Source organism: Coffea arabica, chromosome 5c (genome assembly GCF_036785885.1).
Source record: "Coffea arabica cultivar ET-39 chromosome 5c, Coffea Arabica ET-39 HiFi, whole genome shotgun sequence".
Taxonomy (NCBI): Eukaryota; Viridiplantae; Streptophyta; class Magnoliopsida; order Gentianales; family Rubiaceae; genus Coffea; species Coffea arabica.
This window is the reverse complement of record NC_092319.1, coordinates 10342021-10354191: the sequence shown is the minus strand read 5'-3', so window position 1 is coordinate 10354191 and position 12171 is coordinate 10342021. Positions and strand designations below refer to the sequence as shown.

General features: G+C 35.6%; 2 pseudogenes; one reads left to right on the top strand and one right to left on the bottom strand.

Moving 5' to 3' along the window:
* The first annotated feature begins 1190 nt into the window (after nucleotides 1-1190).
* Nucleotides 1191-6936, top strand: LOC113689164 (probable dolichyl-diphosphooligosaccharide--protein glycosyltransferase subunit 3B; annotated as a pseudogene).
* On the bottom strand, nucleotides 3923-4386 carry LOC113688823 (large ribosomal subunit protein uL23-like; annotated as a pseudogene).
* Nucleotides 6937-12171: the final 5235 nt, after the last annotated feature.

Here is a 12171-nt window from a genome sequence, read left to right as displayed (position 1 = left end):
TTCTTTAAAAACGGCGGGAATTGAAAATTGGTGGAGGCATTCTTTAAAAAGCAAATTTCAAAATGAAAGAGTACAAGTCTACCACTTTTGGGCTAAGTCTGATACACTTCTAATTCTCACATTTTGCACTCGCTGGCATAGTTATTAAACTCGGCCCGGAGAGGAGACTGGCGAAGGAGGTGGGTCAACGGGTCACTGGTTCAACCGGTGGGTGAGTGGTTGAACCAGTGGGTCACTACATATATTTAAATATTATATTTTATAAATTTTGATGTAGGATATATGAGATAAATTGTAATAAATAATGTCATAACAAATATTCATTTAATTTAATTTGCTATAGAATATTTAATTCATATAAGAATCAGCAAAACATAAATTTAATTAGTAATCCACCAAACTTTAAGTGTAGATGTTTATTGTAATTATCTAGGTTATTTACAAATTTTAAATGCAAAAAAATATTTAAAAAACAATATTTGTCTTTAAAATAAATTATGTAATATGTTATTTTTGAAATCTATTTTATAATTTATAGAATATAAGGGTCATAAGTTTTATTAAAAGATTCCAAATACATTTGTTTTGGAGAGTTTAAAAAAATAAAGATGAAATTAACAAAACATTCATATAGCATAAGAATGGCCATTTATGAACAAGTGACAAAGTGGCCTGGTGGTGAGCTACGCACAAACAATACCGAAGGTCTGAAGTTCGAATCCAAGCAAAGGCTTGGATAAACATTTTTTCCTCAAACCCGGTCTGCCCACAAAACCGGCCGGGTTTCCGGTTTAATCCGGTTGAACCGCCGGTCCGTTGAAAAGTCAACGGTTCATATGCAGAAACGATCCAATTAAAGAACCGGCTCGGTTTAGTGGCCGGTTTGCCGGGTTAACCGGTCGAACCGCCGGGCCGGGCCGGGTTTAATAACTATGCTCGCTGGCCTTCTCACTGTCTCTCTCGGTCTCTCTCTCACTTGGACCCCTCTCAATTTCTTTCTCACTACTGCTCGAGCATTCCTCCTTATTCACTACAAAAAATTATTTCTTTCGTGACAAATTTTTCATGACAACCAACTTATTTGTCAGAAAAATCATACCTTTTATGACAATTCGTCAGGCAAATATCCTTCAAAAGGCACTGCTACTTTAAACATATTTTTCTACTTTTGCCCGCGTCAATTCATCAGGAAAAGTTTTCGTTTTCCCACCATTTTTTTCCCACCAGTTTTTTTCCTTTTCGACCAAAAAAGAATTTAGACGGACATTAACTTATAGTAGGTCGCAAAATGGCCTTCACAAAAGCCCCAATCTTCATCATCCTCTTCCTCATCACCCTCCTCCCGATCTCCACCAATTCTCAAGACCCCAGTTCGGATTTGCTCTTGCAGCTCGAATCCCTCCAATCCCAGTCCCCCAAAAGCGGCGTTATCCATCTCACTGATTCCCTCCTCAAACGGATTCTATCCATTCCAACTCATCGTCCCTGTACTTTCCTCGTCTTCTTCGACGCCCAACAACTCCACTCCAAACCCGAACTCTCCTTCCCTTCTCTCAAATCCGAGTTCTCCCTCGTCTCTAAATCCTTTTTAGCCAACAACCCTCCAACTTCTCACTCAAAACTCTTCTTCGACATCGAATTTCAAGAATCCCAGTCCTTTTTCGCCCTTTTCGGAGTAAATTCTCTGCCCCACACCGATGTCAAGAAAGACTCCGTCCAGATAAATGCATCAGATTTCTCGAGGCTCGCCGAATCCATGGCTGAATTTGTCAAGGCCAAAACGAAGCTGAGCATTGGGCCAATTGATCGCCCCTCTTTGATTTCTAAGAAGCAATTGATGTTTCTCATTGCTGTTATTCTGATTCGGCTCCATTCTTGGTGAAAAAAGTTATTTATGGGAACACCCTTTTGCACAATAAGAGTATTTGGATGACCGGAGAGATTTTTGTCTACTTTTTCAGTGTCTCCGGTTCAATGCATAACATAATTAGGAAAATACCCATGTTTTTGGTTGATAGGAATGACCCTGGGAAGTTGGTTTTCTTTTATCAGGGGGTCCGGGATGCAATTGGGAGCTAAAGGGTTCGCAGTTGGGTTCTTGTACACTGTGGTGGGATTGTTGCTGGCTTTTGTTACTCATGTTCTTGTCTATGTGAGGAATAGGAATGCTCAGAGGTTGGTGATGTTTATTTCCTCCTGGACTGTTCAGATGATTTTTGTTGGCATTCTTGTTGCATTTCTGGTTTCTTGATTTTAGTTTGTTCTACCGTGTTAGTTTTTGTTAGTGTTTCAGATAAGGAAAATTGACGTTTTATTTTTGGTGTAAATTAACAATGTACCTTTTATTTTGCTTTTGTGCTCATATTCTGTATTTGCAACTGTTGCTAAAAAAATTGATTCATGTAATTGGCAGTGATTTATGTATCTTTTTGGTGTTGTCTTGGTGAAATGCTTGTAATAAGCATAGCAATCACTTGTTTTCTCGTTTTCTATGGTATCTGTTCTAGATCTTCTTTCACATGTAGATATGGCGTTGAGATAAGTTTCCGACTAAATGAGGAAAGGTGCAATTTTGAATGGTAAACCTGCGGCCAAATTGCAAATCACATGCCAAATTATGAACTAGAACTATAAGTTATTATTTGCAGTTGGTAGTGGGTGTTTCTTCAGGAGTTGGAAGAATTTGATTCACAATTCCATAACATTTTAAAAGGCTATACTGCGTACTCAGTAATTAGACTAGAGAGGATGATGCTTGAGTGCTAGAGCTTAGTGCAAGAGGATACTGCTATATTATTTGTGATATAAGTAATTCTCAATCAACTTGCACAACGGTGATCTTTATGCTAGTTTTCTAGTTCGAGTAAGAATAAGTACTTTGTAAAATCTGTTTTGCTTGCTTTCCTGGAATTTAAGTTTCATGTCTTACATGGTAGTTTGTTCTCCATATAGCATTATTTTATACTATATAATCACAAACTTTTTGCTGGATGTAGGTTGGATTTTCTGTTAACGGAGTAATAATACTAACTTTTATGTGGGTTTTGAAGGCATTCCTTGAGGTAATACCTTTTCTTTTCACATGAATGGTTCCCATTTTTGGTGCCATTCTTGAAGTAAATTTCACTGTGAATGTTTTGCAATGTCCCGCCACTTGCCTAACTTACTAGTTTGATTGGAATACAATATTAAGGGTGCTGGTTTTCTATGGAATTAATACACCATGACAAACAGCAAAAGTAATTTCAGAGATCTAGAACAAGAAAGTTGTTTTTTGCTTTTAAATGGCAAAGAAACATTCTAGTTATGTTGGTACACATTGCTCCTACTTGACACCTTATATCATGATCGACATTACTTTGGTTATCATACTTGACACCTTGTATCCTCTGTGGTGCATTAGTTTGGATTGTTTTGGTTTAGTTTAGTTTAGTTTATTTGAATGTTTTAGCTAAGCAAGTGAACTGAAGTTGCTTTTCCTTTAGTGTTGTGCTTATCGTCTTATCAACTGGTTATATTGTTCATAGCAGTACTTATATCAGTACTTGTTATAGTAGTGCTTGTTGCCTTATCAACTTGTTATATTATTCCTTTGAGGTTGAAGTTTAATAGCAGTACTTATTTCTTGAGCTAATTTGGTGCATTAGTTTGGGCCTGATTTTGATTTTCTTTAGGGCTGATTTTGAATGTCCAGCTTTAATTATTGAGGTTCTTATTGGATTGCAAATTTTAGCTAAGAAACCGAACTACAAGAGATATAGTGCAATTGGGAAATGGCAAGGTTTAGTGAAATTTTGTCTGATGTTAAAAATTACCCCTTGTGTTGAAATTTGGTATTTTTTTTTTCACGACAAAACAGCCTAGCAAATTGTCACACTTAAAAGATAGTATCTTTTATCGGAACAAAACAATGACTAAATTCGTTTATATTATTCCAATCTTGTTTGCCACATCCAAAGCATCGTAGTCTGGAGTCAACCGAACATATGCTTTCTTTGTTCCATCAGGCCTGATCAAAGTGTTCACTTTCTTGATCTGTATGTCGTACATCTTCTTCACTGCATCTTTGATTTTCTTCTTATCAGCACGGATGTCAACTATGAATACCATGGTATTGTTATTTTCAATCTTTTTCATGGCAGATTCAGTAGTCAAAGGATATTTGAGAATTTGATAATGGTCCAACTTATTCCTAGGAGGAGCACTGATGCGTGGGTACTTCGGGTTCCCGTCCTTTTTCAATGTCTTAGGACGATGGAAGGTAACTTTGGTCCGGATCTTCTTGGCTTTCTTCTTAAAAGTTGTCTTAGATTTGACAAATTTGGCAACCTTGGCTGCCTAAGCCTTTGTATCAAGCTTTTTTGTGGTGTCAGCTTTAGAAGCCATTGCTGGAAACTGCCTTACAAATCTTTTACCTGAGGGGAGGAGCCGAGTGTTGAGGGGAGAAGCTGAGTGTTGCTGAAGCGGCTCTGTGTTGAAATTTGGGACTTGGATTTGTTTTGTAAAGCTACCTCGAGTTATATGTGAAATTTAGGCCAAATACCACTTATCAAACTATCTATAGGGTGTTGTTGAACTTCATTATGATATTTGAATGCTTATATGATATTTTGACATTTCGTAATGCAATGGATGCATTCATTTGCTAATTATAAATCATTGTCATTTTTTTCCATTTATAGATATAATTGTTGTAGGAAAATTTTCAATTTTCATGGTGATAAAGAGTTATCATTGAATCAGAATTTTTCATTAATAACAATATATAGTTGCACTTAAATGTTCGCTTTTGTTTATATGCTGATTTTAAGTTTAAGGATGGAGTGTAATTACTTGTAAGATTTTTTTTTGTTTATTGTACCAGTTGTCACTAGATTTGGTTCAAGAATGGCTAGCAGAGAATGCCAAGGAATCAATATTGGGACAGGACATGAGTATTAGTGGAATAGCAACTTATCAGCCATTTGATGGATTGATGGAGTTGAAAGTGGTAAGTACTTTGACATTACGTCTCATTTCTATCTGTTGTGCAGTTAATACTTGTTGAGTTGCGTAAAAACCTCTGAAGTTTATTGCATTTCCTGCTTCTACTGTGCAAATTTTTCTGAACCAATTTCTGTTCTGAAGTGCTATTGACTCTATTAAAATTGAAGGAGAAACTTCCCATGCAGCAAGTAATTTGAATGAATGCCTTCTATCTGTTTTATGGTTAATACTTGCTGAGTTGCATAAGAATCTCTAAAGTTTATTGCATTTTCTGCTTCTACTGTGTTAATTTTTCTGAAGCAATATCCATTCTAAAGTGCTATTGACTCTGCTAAAATTGAAGTAGAAACTTCCCATGCGGCAAGTAATTCGATTGAATGGCTGCTTTGATGATGTATATTTAATTCATATGAAGTATCTTTTGGTAAGTGCTTTAGAATGAGTAGAATCTTGGTGAAGAATCTCCACTTGCGATACAAAATTGAGTGTGAAGCTAGTTGATATCCTGATTCTATCTAAACTAAAGACAGAAAAACAAGGGAAAGACATTCGAAATGAAGCAAATATGTCCTGCATGAGTCTAAATCATTCTGTCAATGCACAAAATCGTGTCATGAAGACAATCTTTGGCAGATGTCACAGCACAAATTAGTCATGTATGTTGTACTACTTCTTTGAACTACTGGAATTTGCAATGCGTTCCATTGGTAGCAGAGTACAGGCAAGAAAATGAAAAACTAGATTAAAAAAATTCCAAACGTATTTAAGACTCAGGGCTTGCTTTTGCCTGCCTAAAGTCTCAAAAATCTTGAAAATGATTACTATTTCATGTTTTTTGGTAATCAATTTGTGGTTTTCAAACAATGAATTACAAGTTTGGTCACTACAATTTGTTGTATGTGATTTGTCACTTGTAAATAATGGCTTTGACATTCCTGTGTATCCTAACCAAAGTACTGTGTCTGCATAATTATGATATTGACAAATGTGCTTAATGAACACTAGTTGCTAACTCACTTTAGTTAAAAGATGATAGTTTTGAATATGTTTCTGCTTCTTGTAGTAGCACTTTCTCTCCCCCCTGCCACTGTTGGAGTCTTGAAAGTAATTATTCTGGCAATAAGCCCATAGGTTACTATTAACATGGACTCGGATAAAGTTTGACTTTTTGGCTCTAGGTGTAGCTCTTATAGCTTCCAGCTATTAGGATATCCAATTTGTCTCTTCAATTAGCCAACTTGCAATCATGTGTACGGTGCTTGGACTTGCTTTTTATCTTGTTGCTGTATATGCTGATTTCACTAGTCTTGTAGGCAGTAGTTGGATTCATGTCTCAAGTAACAGACAAATTAGTATCCTTCAAAAGTGCTTGGTAGGTGACAATATTAACTTGTAGTATCAAGCCTCAAAAGTGCTTGGTAGGTGATAAGGCTGCTTTTTCTTGTTTATTAGACCTTATGTATAGTTACATATTTTTAGATATATGAAATCCTATGACATTCAAAGCTTCAAAGACCACTTTTGGTCCAAAACACAGTGAAGTTTGCAAAGTTGTTTCTCATAAATGTGGAATCGTTTGTTGCTGTCCTTTGACATCTTAATATTAAAATAAAGAAGTGGAACAATTCTGCCCATATAATCCTTGGCTCTTAATGAATGTTATTAAACTTCCATCCTCTAGTAGACTTTGTTTCCGAACTACCCATATAATGTCTCTTTTTCTACTCTTTGTATAGCCACTATCTAGATGAGACTTAAAACAAATGATTCACTTTATTTTTTGGTGACTCCTTAACTAATTTTCCTTGTTTTAATTTTTCTATCATCTACTAATAACTTTACTACTTTATTGCAGATATATTGCTCATTTTAGAGGTTTGGAAGATTAGCAGTACGGCTTACGTGTCGACTCAAAAACTATGGTTATAGTGCTATCTTAAGTTTAGAAAATGTTTCGGTAGCACGGAAAATGTTTTGGGACTTGGAATTGTTTTTTAGTGCAGCCTTGACTTATATGGCAAAATTTGCTCTATTGAAACTTATCAAACTATTTGTAGTGTGATGTTGCACTTATTTATGACATTTGAATATTTAATATGTTATTATGGCATTTCCTATTGTAACGGGTGTCTACGTTTGTTATTTATTAAACATTGCTGATGTTTTCATTTTTTAGATATTATTGTAGTAGGAAAATCATCAAACTACACATTGCAAGGTGTTGTAAATGAGTAGCATTTCTCAAGCAGGTTGTCTTTATTGACAATTGTTGTTGTCACTCAATCAAAACTATCCATTGATAAGAAGTTGTTGTCACAGTTGATAAGGGGTTTATTGACAACAAAGTTGTCACTAATTAATATATAAACTGACTATGTTGCTTCATGCATCATTGACAAGAAAGAATGTCGTCACTAAATTTGTAACTTTTATTGACGACATATCTTGTCATAAAAAAGTTTCTATTCACTGACGACTTTAAAGTCGTCACTGTATACTTTTACCGATGGAGATTCAGTAACGACCCTGCGACAACCGAAATGTTGTCAATAAAAGTCATCAGTGACGACTTTTTGCTTTTTTGTGGCGAAAAGTAGTTGTCATTGAAGACCAAAATTCTTGTAGTGACTAAAGTTCTAAACCAATCAACCAACCTGGGGACCAAGAGAGAGATGTGAGAAATGGAGTGATTCTTGAAGTTCGCCTATCTAGGTTTTACGGAGAACCTAACCTCGAAATAATAAGATTAAATTGAAAGGATACAATAAGGCACTAATGAGACTAAGAGATTATGATCTCTTCTTGAACAACTTCATAGACAAGTATTGGAGAGTGAGGTAAGACCTGAAAACTCTATATCAAGGAATAGAGTCCCCGTATCTTGTTGTATTCGTGAGTAATGGTAGTAAATTTTTGGAGACTGAAGATCTCACCCATGTTTAGCAGAGAATAGCTAAGATTTATATCTTGGGACGACCTTTAAACGAAAGAATGAAAGAGTAATATGGCTCGAACTTCCACTATGAATAGCTACTCATTTTGATCATTTGATTTGCCTGATAGGCTAGCATCTGATTTTAGCCAACTGGTGAGATGGCAACTTTGGAAGAAATGCGTAAGGAAATGGATATTCTTTGAAATGAGGTAGAATTTCAAAAGAAATTGGCTGACTACTGGGAAGGACGGTGGAAACAAGAATACGCAGAGAAAACTGAGCTGCTACGTAAAAATATAGAACTGGAGAAGGAATACAAGGAAAATTCTCAAACTGGTCAAGCCGTCACTTCTGACACAAAATGTGGATACTGTGGCAAGATGAACCACACTGAGGACAAGTGCTAGATAAAGCAAGGAAAGTGTCTGTGGTGCGGTAGTATCAAGCATAAGATTTCGAATTGCCCTGGTAACCCTAACAAAAAGAGGAAATACTCAGCAGCCGCTACAAAGCAATCAAGTGTCAGAGGGAAGTAATTAGTACTAATGGTTATGAAGGGGGTTCTAGTAGTGGAAGTTTTGCGAGTGCGGATGTTTTTGACTACACTCGAGGGATAGGGATTGTAGTTTACCCTGGACTAGACTAGCACTTTTGGAAATTTAATCTTTAAAAAAAAAAGAAAGGGGAAAAGTCTTTTGTTGTTTGTATCTTGACAATTTGACACGTTTTGTTATAATCTTGTGTTTCCCTTTTTCCTCTTGGGAAGATTTGATTAAACCTATTCCAACTTGATGTAATTACTGTGATCTTGTATAAAATGTGAAAAGTTATCTTGCTTTTAATCGATTGCATGGCTTATATGTACGGTTGCACTTTGTCCTACACCTCTAGATTGATAATAAGACATGAACGATAATAGACATGATCGAGATTATACTTAAGAGCGTAGGCAAACTTGAGGTCATGGAGATAACAAGGGATCAGGACCGAATTGAGAACTTAATTTTGAAGTGGGATCCAATGTTTGAGTACCAATTCGAGATATTAAAATCGGGAGATTGAGTTGGTGAAGGGAAATATTTGATAGGTTCAATAAGCCCAACAAATAAGGACTTGATATCATACTTGGAATGGAAGTTGGAAACTATATATATATATATATATAGCTTATCGAGACTTGAACGATGTGACTACTGAGCACAAATACTTCGTAGCCTCACATAAGCGGGAATTGTGACCAATGGCAAGGAGTCATGATATTATTCAAGTTGAAATTAAAGTAAAGCTAGTATCAGTTGAGAATCCTAGAAACTGATGTGTTTAAAATCTCTTCTAATTCAAGATAGGGACACTTTGAACTTTCAATTACGCCGTTGGGTTGACCAATGCACTAGCAGCAATTATGACCTAAATGCATCGGGGTTTTAAATCGTAATTAGATTAATCTGTGGTGGCATTTATTGATGATATATCGGTATACTCTAAAGTTTGAGGAGATCATGAAAGATACTTGGTGATGTTTTACAAACCTCAAGAATGCACCAACTTTCATTAAGTTCGACAAATATGAGTTCTATTCGAAGGAAATAGCCTTTCTAGGTTATACAATATCTAAGGAAGGAATTGTTGTTGACTCAATTACAGTGGAAGTTGTTTAAGAGGAAACGACTAGAAAATCCTACCGAAATTTGGAGTCCTTGGAGGTAGTCGAACCTTTCCTTTGGTTTGATCAAGGAATTTTCTAAGAGTGCAAGACTTGGCAAGTTATTTGGGATTCTAGATATGAGGAAGAATTTTGAAAAGTGAAAAGTATTTAGCTGATGCACCTGTGTTAGTCGTACCGAGTGGAGGAAGTAGTTTTATGATTTATATATATGCTTCAAAGGATGATTTAGAATGTATATTAATAATACATGAGAAGGTGATTATATATGCCTCTAGAGAGTTAAATATCACGAGAGAAAGTAGCCAACACATGATTTTGAGTTAGTGGCTATAAAATTCGCATTAAAGAAGTAGAGACATTTCCTATACAAGATAGACATGAAAACGATTAAGCTGCCATATGACTTAGAAAATTAAAACGCATATTGAAGATCAAAATTTGATTGTTAATTGGGTGGATAGAAAGTAGGAGATACGAATTGGAAAGTGTAAGTTATTGATTAATCTGCTAAGCCTGACTATTGAGAGGTGTGATATTTTTCTAAGTGTGAATTTCGAGGACGAAATTCCTTTTAAGGAGAGGAGGATGTGAGGACTCGAAATTTTTTTTTTATTTATTGAATATTACAAGTTTACTTAAATATTTATTTACTCATTTTCTCCGAATTATTTATTTCGACCATTTGAAATCCATTTATATGGAACAACGCCTCTTTTATATTTTCTAAAGCGTTTTGTTGGAAAAATTCACTTTTCGAAATTCATTTAATTTGGAACAATGAGTGCACGTCTTTCGAGGCTATACTTGAATCGTGAGTGTATTAATATTGGAGAGTTAAGAATGATCAATGGTAGATTAAGAAAGGTTAATTGAGGAATTAATACTCGACTCATGTAAAGACTCACAAATTTATCTATTTTAACTCCAAATTCTAACTCATTTAATTATTTACTTGGTCATTTACTCCGAATATTATTTTCTAACCTCTTAAGACCTAATTACATTGATCTATGACTCCATTTTATTTTTAAAGTGACTCGTATCAAAAATTAATTTTTAGAAGCTCGATTAATTAAAATAGTGAAAACGTGTTTGAAAATTTTAGCCAATTGGGAGTACAATAAGCTCGGAAAATTGGAGACATGTACAATGGTCATAAAATAGGTAAATTTAGGTTTAATTACTCAAGTGATAGTTAGTGATATGATCGTTATAAGAATTTCTCGAAGGTTTCACTTTATCGCGCCTAAATTGGAAATACGCGTTTTCACGCGCGCGATTAATTGAGGGACTTTAGACCATTATTTTGGGACAATTAAGAGTGAATAATATTTATATGAATATAAGTGCATTAGAGGTTTAGTGCACTAGTGAAATAAACTCGAAAGGAATCGAGCCCAAAATGCGCGCGTGTAGAGTTGACTTTTGAGGCATTCTTAGCCACATATTCTTAAGCCTCATTATCAGCCAACAACATTCTTCTTCCTCAAAGCTGCCGTCCAGCACCAAGAGCAAGAACCAAACTTGCTTCATCAAATTCTACTCCAAAATCTTGCTCAAATCACTACCAAATCCTCTCAAATTTTAACTCTACTTAGCTTAACATTTGGAGAGTCCATTTAGCTACAAAAAAGAGGAGCTTTCCACGGTTTTTCTGAGCTGAGAAAAGGGCTGAAATTCTGCTCTAGTTCATCAACCAAAGTAGGTAATGATCCACTCTCAAATTCTTGTCCTATGGAAGTTAATTTACACTTATGAGCTTGAATATTCATATGGGTGGTTGTTATTGTTGAAAAATTTTGAAGGTGGGTTCTATGAACTCCCACCCTTGTCTTGATGGCTGATGTGATGATTGACGATAGATTTAATGTTGGTTTAGTGCTCAAAATGGTAGATTAATGGTGTATTATTAGTATGAACTTCAAGAAATGCATGAGGGAAAAAGTTCTAATTCTGCCCCTGCTTTGAACGTACCCTTTTCTGCAGAATTTTGAGGGTTTAATGGCTTGTATATGATATTTATATGTTGTATAGATGGTGTACAAAATTTCATTGAAAAATATTGAGGTTTGGTTGGTCAAATGAATTATTTTCGTGAAGGTAGCAGACCTGGAAACTGTTCCCGTAATGCTCTGACCAGCTTTCGTGCTTTGGCCATAACTCTGTACTCCGACGTCGAAATCAAGTGCCGTCAGCAGCATTTGAAACTAGAGATTCCCACCTTTCCGACAGTATAAAATTTACATTCTGGTTCCATGTATGTGAGCCGAACCAACCATTTAAAGTCAGCTGTCCTGTTTCTCTATTTTCCTGGAACGAAATGCTGAGGCTGCAACTTGTGGCTCGAATTCGAGCTAGTTGTGTGCCGAATTTCAAAATGATTTCTTTTGTGAAATTATAGCTCTATGAACGAGTTTTCCAACGCCATAAACCATTCTTAATTCTAAGTTAAGCTGAGTAATTTGTGGTCAAAATACGGAACCTGCCCTACTCTTGAAAACCCTCACTTTTGGACAGATTTGATGCAAGGCTTGGTGTAGACTTGCTAACTGAATATTTTGGTGCTAAAAACTTATGAAATGTG